At 50.9% G+C, this 9010-nt stretch overlaps 1 long non-coding RNA gene across 1 annotated transcript; it reads right to left on the bottom strand.

Annotated features, from left to right (window-relative positions):
* Positions 1-3361: 3361 nt before the first annotated feature.
* Positions 3362-4595, bottom strand: LOC149342601 (uncharacterized). Its single transcript, XR_016283043.1, has 2 exons — positions 4359-4595; positions 3362-3489 (listed from the first exon to the last, which is right to left on the bottom strand). It is a non-coding gene; the product is annotated as an uncharacterized LOC149342601 (long non-coding RNA).
* Positions 4596-9010: the final 4415 nt, after the last annotated feature.

The following is a 9010-nucleotide window of genomic DNA, read 5'->3' as shown; positions in this document are numbered from 1 at the left end:
CCTCGTCCATCATTTTATGATTATTTTATTTAAAGTTGCTAAAGGCGCTTTGGGAGGAATACTGTGCGTTTTTATTCTTCCCAGCATTGGTTGACATAAGACTTACGCAATTCTATAAACTCGCGCAGAAGTGCCTGCATAACGAAAGTTCCTTGTTAACCCATCTGCTAATCCATGCGGCACTTCTGCATTAGTTGGGTATTGCTTGTCCAGTTGCGAACAAATGGCACTGTGGCTAAAAGGCAACCCAAGCCGCTTTTCCACATTTAGCTCAGTTTTTTTTACTATGTACGCAGTCGTATAAACGTACGCTTTGGTGTGATGCACTCAGGAGGCATCTGCAGCAAAGCCTTCACTCCCGGTCACTGGTGCGTTGCCCCCTCGCACATTCGTCTGCACACACGTCGGTAGGTATTGCCCTGGAGGGATTGCCATGGAGATTAAAACCAATCAATTCCGCACCCGCTGGGCACCACACCCACAAAATCGGTTCTATTCGGTTCTATTGCTGTTGGTTCTGTCAAGGTCTGCCCGTACCATACACCAGATTCAATATACAGTGTGGTCTGGCAGCAACTGCAGACAAGCTGCTACGTCTCACCTTACCACCTCTATCGCTTTCACCCTACCTCATAGCTACCACCCACCGCTACCCGACGGGAGGCCGCCCTGCGAGCTGCTCAACCAGCTGGCTCGTGGACAGAGCTCTTCTCGAAACCCAGGCCCGTGGACCCTTGCACAACTAGGAGCCCACCCTTGAGGACGCTTTATTTTCTTTTCTTAAAATACAGTTGTGGCTCCTATTCCTCCTCTGTAATAGTAAAAAAGCGGCAGAACATTCGCGGGTAAAACCCTAACCAGGCAGACTAGTCAATCCTGATCATGTTTTTCTTTATTTGCACCTGCTGCACTCTCTCGAGTGCTCAGTACTACAAAAAATGGCTGAGCTTAGCTAAGGTTAAGCCTAGTCAGATGCGAAGCATATTGACTATTGGCATATTGGCATATATATTGGCATATTGAGGCTTCGTAATACATGGCTTTCCTTGGTTGACGTTCATCCCGCTCTTCATCGGTCTCTGTGGCACGCTGAAGCTTTCGCTTCTCGTTCAAATCAGCCCTGCTTCTAGGCGGCATCCCAACACCTGGCCGCCTCGTAAGTGCCCGGAGAGCGAGGCAAGCTCATAAGACCAGAATTTTGAGCCTCTCCCGGGCGCGGCCATTTTGCACCGACTGGCGCGCCGCGGTGCGGGCGTTTCTTTGGGGACTGCGGGGCTGCGGCAGTTCCGCGGCCGCGCCTGCCGCTTCGGGCGCTAAAAAAACATTGTCGAGCATACTTCCGCTGCGTGGCTGTGTTGCAGGAAGAGTTTACGTTACCAAGGCGATAACATTGACGCGTTTTAATGACATTTAGTTTGACATTGAGGTTAATTGTGCCGGCGCTTAGAACGCGCTCGTGCTTATATCAAATTCTGTCTTGGTGCTCCACCGCAAAGAAACTTTTTGTTCAATATCAAGCATTAGGTGTGCGGCTAGCATGCAGTTCCAATTCCCATGCACTCTTATTCCTTCTGCCGGCCGGCCATAAAGCCTCCCCCTCCCCTTTACAAACAGGGCTTTCTTGTCGCCTCGCCACTTTATCAACAAATTACCGCTGTGAGCTCAACTGAGTCGCATCGCCAACAGAAAACAAATTTTGTCATGGTTTATGCAACCTGGTGCATAAAAACGTACTTTCGCTTAATTTATCAAAGCTTGAATAGATATTAGCAGCTAATCCAGCTTTCACTAATTCTGAGGTCTGAAGTCGCGTTATTTTATTCAGGAGCTCTCGCCGCGTGTGAGAGCGTTGCGTAGTCGTTTGGCTAAGTGTGGAAAATGTAATGAAATCGCGCATAGTATTTTCCTATGAATAAGGTAGATACCGCACCGCTGCGGTGGCTCAGTGGTTACGGCTCTCGCCTCTGGCCCAAAAGACGCGGGTCGGATCCCGGCCGCGACGGCCGAATTTCGATGGAGGCGAAATTCTAGAGGCCCGTGTACTGTGCGATGTCAGTGCACGTTTAAGAACCCCAGGTGGTCGAAATTTCCAGAGCCCTTCAATACGGCGTCCCTCATAGCCTGAGTTGCTTTGGGACGTAAAACCTTAATAAACCAAACGAATCTAACAGCAGAAAGATACTACAGATAAACCTTTACCCCCCAGATCCCTCTGACATGCGTGCGGAAAAAGCAGCTGAAATCGGTAGCGGTCGTGCTTACAATCCTGTGCATGAAATGTGCTTAATGGGACCAAGAGCAAGCTCAGCGCAAGGATGCCGAACACGTACTGGTTATCGAAAACGCGCTCCGTCGGGACAACCTTCAGTCTGCAGCTCACTTATCCAGTTACTACTCCACTGAGTCAAATCAATAGATCTACATTCTGATGCATAAAATTATCATAGATTATATCGCACGTAAAAGGCAAGAACAAACGACACGACAGCGCAGAAATCTGCTTAGAAGTGCCGGTTTCCAGTTCGTACACTACCTGGTCGACTACCCTCGGATGTCACGTTAACGAGTAACTGCGCACAAGATAACCGCGGTACTGTCTGGAAGAGGGAAAATGCGAGTAGTGACGCACAGCACACGCCCTCATACGTTAGTTGATGGAGCACAACAACGGCAGAAGCGAACACGTAAACATGCGTTCTACACGCGGCGCAGGCGCGACCCGCAGTCCCTCGGGCCGCGCGCGCCGACAGATGGCGACTGGTGTCGAGAGTAGGAGCGCGCCCGCAGCCTGCGTGCGAGGGTAAAAAAATCTGGTCTATACACCATTTTACGAGGAGCGAGCAGGAGAGGGAGAAATACTCTCAAACACGTGCGCTGCGCGACACCCCACTGTTGCCGTCCTCCTCTGGGCTGATAATCCGGCGCGCGGAGCAACGTCCGCGGCTGCTTAGCTACCGGTCAAGCGCGTGTTTGCGTCTGTACAACGAAAGCAGCAATGTTGTACGGAACACCAACGTCTTCTAGACATCATTGTTTATTGTCGGTTTCGGAAATAGTCGACGAAAGTAGAAAAAAAAACTCCGCCAGTACGTACGCGCACCATGTTATGCGAAGGTCTCAGTACGTCTGCGGTGTCCATTTCTTCACCGCTTTTCCGCCGGTGCCGAGTTGCATTGGCAGTGGACGTAGTTGGTGAACAAAAAATACTTGCGCCAACGAAAAGGTTAAACGTTAGCGCACTTGGTGAACGAAATGCAGACAGAAACAAACTCACTGTCTGTGCCTAATATCGGGCGCGGAACGAAGCGCAGCGCCTGGGTTACCAAACTATAATCTGCGCATAATTTTAAGAGATCAAGTATTTCGACGGCCTTGGCAGAGCTCTTTTAATTCAGCAGTACACTATGTGAGGACTTCATAAATTTGGCCACAACTTCTTTTCGCCGCCCCACATGATCGTCAATATCGGGAGGGTGTGGGGATCGCCACCTGAAAAAAATAAACATGTCATTAGTGAAAAAATACTAATTTAATTTGCACAGCATGACATGAACAGAAGCGGCGACATGAACTTTTACCCAACTGCAAAGTGAGGAAAAATTCAGCCATGGCAACGTAAGATGAAAAAATACACGGCATGCACAGGACGGTAAGCTCTGCCATGCATTGTAATAAATTATTCGACTGAAATCACATCGAATGCACTGTAAAAAAAAATCCACGCTATGCATAACCGTGCCAGAGATACAGCAAACGCAGCGACTTGAGCAGTGCCCCGACCCGATTGAGATTGGAATTCTCAACACAGGTGCGGCGATTCTGCCTGTCAGTAAGTGGTAATAGCGTTCCATTAGCGTACCAACCTATTAGATCGTGTAATTGCACATTTTCTGGTATATGTGCACCAGTGAGTACTGGCGGGTGCGGAGAAGGTGAGAATGCGAATTGCTTTCAGTCAACTGGCTTGTCTCGCTCGTAGTACGAACAGCCCGACGCAAGCGGCAGGAGGGGCCGAATTTCAATTTCATAGCGCGTATCTCCGCAAACAAACATTCTAATCACCAGAAGTGGATTCGTTTCGGTCATGCACTCGCTGTTTCTAAGATGTTCAGTTTGTAAACGGGGTACCATGTCGCAAGCTCAGCATCTAAACTGTCACACTCGCCATGTCCAAGCAGGCAGCGAAAGCGTTCATGAAAAACTGCGCTCCACGAAAAACTAGATAACCATTAGTCTCCGCGATCTTGTGTTTCAACACATTTTGCTTTCGTTTTTCTAACATGCAACACCGTGCCGCATTTGCCCTACAGGCAACCGGCGACAAAAAAGCACGCGTGAACTGCGAGCATGGCACTCACCGATGCTGATCGTTCGCTGCGTCGAGGAATGGTCGCTTGCTCCCAGTTGGTTATTGCAGGAGCTAATGGCATAGCACACACGAGGATGGACACGAGGCGAACGCCCACCCAAAATTTGTAGGCTTGGCAGGAATTAAACGGGCGAATGACACTTTCAGAGACCGCACACTGCTTCGGCTGCAGCCCATGGGCTGCAAATTATCAGCCCAAGATGGCGTCGGCGGTAGGCGGCGCTCGAGTAAAACAAACATGGCGGCGCCCAGGTATCGAAACTAAAATCATGTATAGACCAGATTTTTGAGCCTCTCCTGGGCGCGGCCATTTTGCACCGACTGGCGCGCCGCGGTGCGGGCGTTTCGTTGGGGACTGCGGGGCTGCGGCAGTTCCGCGGCCGCGCCTGCATATAGCCGCGCTTCGGGCGCTAAAAAAACATTGTCGAGCATACTTCCGCTGCGTGGCTGTGTTGCAGGAAGTATTTACGTTATCAAAGCGATAACATTGACGCGTTTTAATGACATTTAGTTTGACATTCAAGTTAATTGTGCCGGCGCTTAGAACGCGCTCGTGCTTAATCGAATTCCGTCTTGGTGCTCCACCGCAAAGAAACTTTTTATTCAATATCAAGAATTAGGTGTGCGGCTAGTATGCAGTTCCAATCTCCATGCACTCTTATTCCTTCCTGCCGGCCATAAAGCCCCCCACCCCCTTCCACAAACGGCTTTCTTGTCGCCGCGCCAGTTTATCAACAAATTACCGCTGTGAGCTCAACTGAGTCGCAGCGCCAACAAAAAACAAATTTTGTCATGGTTTATGCAACCTGGTGCATAAAAACGTACTTCCGCTTAATTTATAAAAGCTTGAATAGATATGAGCAGCTAATCCAGCTTTCACTAATTCTGAGGTCCGAAGTCGCGTTATTTTATTCAGGAGCTCTCGCCGCGTGTGAGAGCGTTGCGTAGGCGTTTGGCTAAGTGTGGAAAATGTAATGAAATCGCGCATATTTTCCTATGAATAATGTAGATACCGCACCGCTGCGGTGGCTCAGTGGTTACGGCTCTCTGCTCTGGCCCAAAAGACGCGGGTTCGATCCCGGCCGCGGCGGCCGAATTTCGAAGGAGGCGAAATTCTAGAGGCCCGTGTACTGTGCGATGTCAGTGCACGTTAAAGAACCCCAGGTGGTCGAAATTTCCGGAGCCCTTCACTACGGCGTCCCTCATAGCCTGAGTCGCTTTGGGACGTAAAACCTTAATAAACCAAACCAAGCTAAGGTAGATACCAACAGCAGAAAGATACTATAGATAAACCTTTCCCCAGATACCTCTAACATGCGTGCGGAAAAAGCAGCTGAAATCGGTAGTGGTCGTGCTTACAATCATCTGCATGAAATGTGTTTAATGGGAACAAGAGCAAGCTCAGCGCAAGGGTGCCGAACACGTACATGGTGATCGAAAACACGCGCTCCGTCGGGACAACCTTCAGTCTGCAGCTCGCCTATCCAGTTACTACTCCACTGAGTCAAATCAATAGATCTACATTCTGATGCATAAAATTATCATAGATGATATCGCACGTAAAAGGCGACGACAAACGACACGACAGCGCAGAAATCTGCTTAGAAGTACCGGTTTCCAGTCCGTACACTACTTGGTCGACTACTCTCGGATGTCACGTTAACGAGTAACTGCGCACTAGATAACCGCAGCACTGTCTGGAAGAGGTCAAATGTGAGTAGTGACGCACAGCACACACCCTCATACGTTAGCTGATGGAGCACAAAACGGCAGAAGCGAACACGTAAACATGCGTTCTATGCGCGGCGCCGGCGCGACCCGCAGTCCCTCGGGCCGCGCGCGCCGACAGATGGCGACTGGCGTCGAGAGTAGGCGCGCGTCCGCAGCCTGCGTGCGAGGGTAAAAAAATCTGGTCTATACCGCTTCTTTAGCGTCACGTGGTCAGCCGCCGCGCCTCTGATGTGGAGCCTCCACCGCCGCGGCCGACCGCGCGAGCCGGCAGCCCATCTCTTCTCTGCTGTGACGTCATGTTATCACGTGGTGTCACGTGGTCACGCTAAAGATCAATGGTAGCTCCACCGCCGCGCTCGACGGGCTGTAGTGTAGCTTTAGTAATATGCTTCGCATAAAACAATCCCCACGTTCTCGCCACCTCTGTGGCGTCGTCGTTACGGCAGATTTAGGTCGAATTCCGCACAACTTTACACGATGAAAGCAGAAATTATTGACAGACGGTTACAATAGTATGCGAGATTTGAGCGCAGCTCTGCACGGCTGAAAGGTATGTTACGCTGCTAGTCATCCTCCGGTATCTTCCCATGGCAGCCACCTTCCGGGTGTCCACTCATCCGCTCTCGCTGTGGCAGGCAGTAGCATAGCGAAACAGCACCCGCCACTACGAGAGCGGAGGAGTGGACACCCGGCTACGCCGACAGCGCCAGCGTCAACTAGGACGTGGAATGCAGGAACGGGAGCCTAAGAGCTGCGCTCTAGACAGGTTTATTTCTCAATATGCACATTGCAGAAGCCAAAAATGCCTGACGAGCTCTTGTCGGTGCTCTCCTTCACACAAGGAACAATTCTGTGACAAAAAGGCATGATCAAGCTTTTCCCTAAATCAGGCTTCTTACAGAACTCCTTCATACAGGCTGGGAAAAAAAAATAGGCAGTGGCTTAGCTCTGGTTAAGCCTGAATATACGAGCGAAAAGCTTCAGTTATGCTTGGTTTGACGGCCGTCCACACACTGCCAGTACGGCGGTGGAGGAGGAGACAGAAAGCGGCGCAGTTAAAATTGCCCGCAGCAATGCGGAGAGGAGGGTTGCCGGCCACGACGCTGGCAACACGCGGCTGCAACGAAAGGTCAAACGGTGGGCGAGGAGCCGAAGTCCGCAGTCGTAGCGACAGCGAGGAAGCGGCGAAAATGCTCAGTAGCGCGCGGCTGCGCCGAACGTTCAGGCGACGGAGTCGACGGCGGCTGCGGCAGCGGCGAGGAGGGACCACCTGCACGACACGTGACGTCACTCGGTTTCGCGCATGTGCATAACTCACCAGTTCGGCTCACGCGAAGCTTGGCTCTGACCCGCGTAGTGAAGCTTTTCGCTTCAAAAATTGGCAGTGGCTTAGCTCGGCTATGCCAGGATATAGGTAGCGAAACGTAAGGCATAGCTTTGTTAGCCTTGATTAATCTTGATTGCAAGTCAAGGTTATTCTGCGACACAGCTGGCAAAGCGAGCGGAGGCGAGCGCAACGACGAGGCAAGTGGTGTGACGTCATACCAAACTGCGGCGGCTCCACGGCGAGGCGCGTGGTGTGACGTCATGCCAGGAGGCATGGCGAGCGCGCGGCGTCCGCCAGCTGCGGCGGTTGCTAGGCAACGGCTCAAGGTAGGTCTCCGTTCCTCCATGGAGCACCGCCACACCGAAAGCAGAAGCTCGTGGCCGATGCAGCTTTCGCTACAAAATAAATTCTGGGCTGGGAAATAGCCCACGCTCTTAGTGCACTGCACTATCTGCCCTTCGTGCTTGTGACAGTCACTCTCAAGCGTACGCTTTGCTGTGATGCACACAGCAGGCACCTGCCACAATGCCTTAATTCCTGAAGTCACTGGTGGGTTTCCCCCTCCCTAATACGCAAGTCGGACGACAGGGTCAATGCCGCTGCGTATAGGAAGGAAGGAAGGAAAAACTTTATTTTACTCTAGTCCTTTTTCCTGCGGTTTGGGAGCATCTTCAGAGACGTTTTCTCCTTGATTTTACCCCCAGGAGTCTTCTCTGTCGAAGTCGTCCGCCTCTAATCAGTGGTCGGTTGCCCTCAGTCCAGGGCTCCGCTGGCCACTGCCGCCCGTTGAGCTCGCTGTACCAGACCTTCTTGGTCTTCACAGCGGTCGCTGGACAGCAGAGTCTCCCACTGCTCCGCACTCGGGTTTTGTATTTTGGGGACCACGTCTATCTTTTGGCAGGCCCATGTGATGTGATAGAGAGTAGGTTTTCCGTCGCACCAGGGACATTTGTCCGCGTATATGGTAGGGTGCATTTTGTTTAGTATATGTAGGTTTGGGAAAGAGCCTGTTTGTAATTGTCTCCAAGTGACAGCTTCCTCTCTGCTGAGAGATTTGTGCGGTGGGGGATACCGCAATCTTCTGCCTCTGTATAAAAAAACTTAGCAGGTCACAGCAGGGATTGCTGAATGGTTGCAAGATAGGCGAGCTCTGTACCGGTGTTGTATATTACGTCCTGAGATTGGTTAATCCGATAGGCGTATTCGGTGTCGTAAGATTGACCAGGCATATTTCCACGCCTCTCCTCACGGTGTTTGTAAGACCACAATAACACCACCATTTCCTCTTTTGTAATGCGATGCCACGCATTTTGTAGATGCATGGATGGCTCTCGTTACGCTAATCACCACCACTACTCGGACCACTCCTCCAAAGCTCCTTCCACCATCAGTATCAATGCTTCGATGTCCAAACGAAGTGAATAATATGATTGATCGATTGACTGGTTTTCATTGCGAAGGCAACACTGATGTACGAGGCACAGGTTAGTATAAAGGAGAGAGGTGGAAACGAACCTGCCAATTAATTTAGACCGCATCTGATTGATTTACAAGAGCAACCGAGCATCTGTACCACTACCACG

Source organism: Amblyomma mixtum, chromosome 5 (assembly GCF_055824585.1).
Source record: "Amblyomma mixtum isolate Tamu chromosome 5, ASM5582458v1, whole genome shotgun sequence".
NCBI lineage: Eukaryota > Metazoa > Arthropoda > Arachnida > Ixodida > Ixodidae > Amblyomma > Amblyomma mixtum.
The sequence above is the reverse complement of the archived record's forward strand: the minus strand, read 5'-3'. Positions and strand labels throughout refer to the sequence as shown.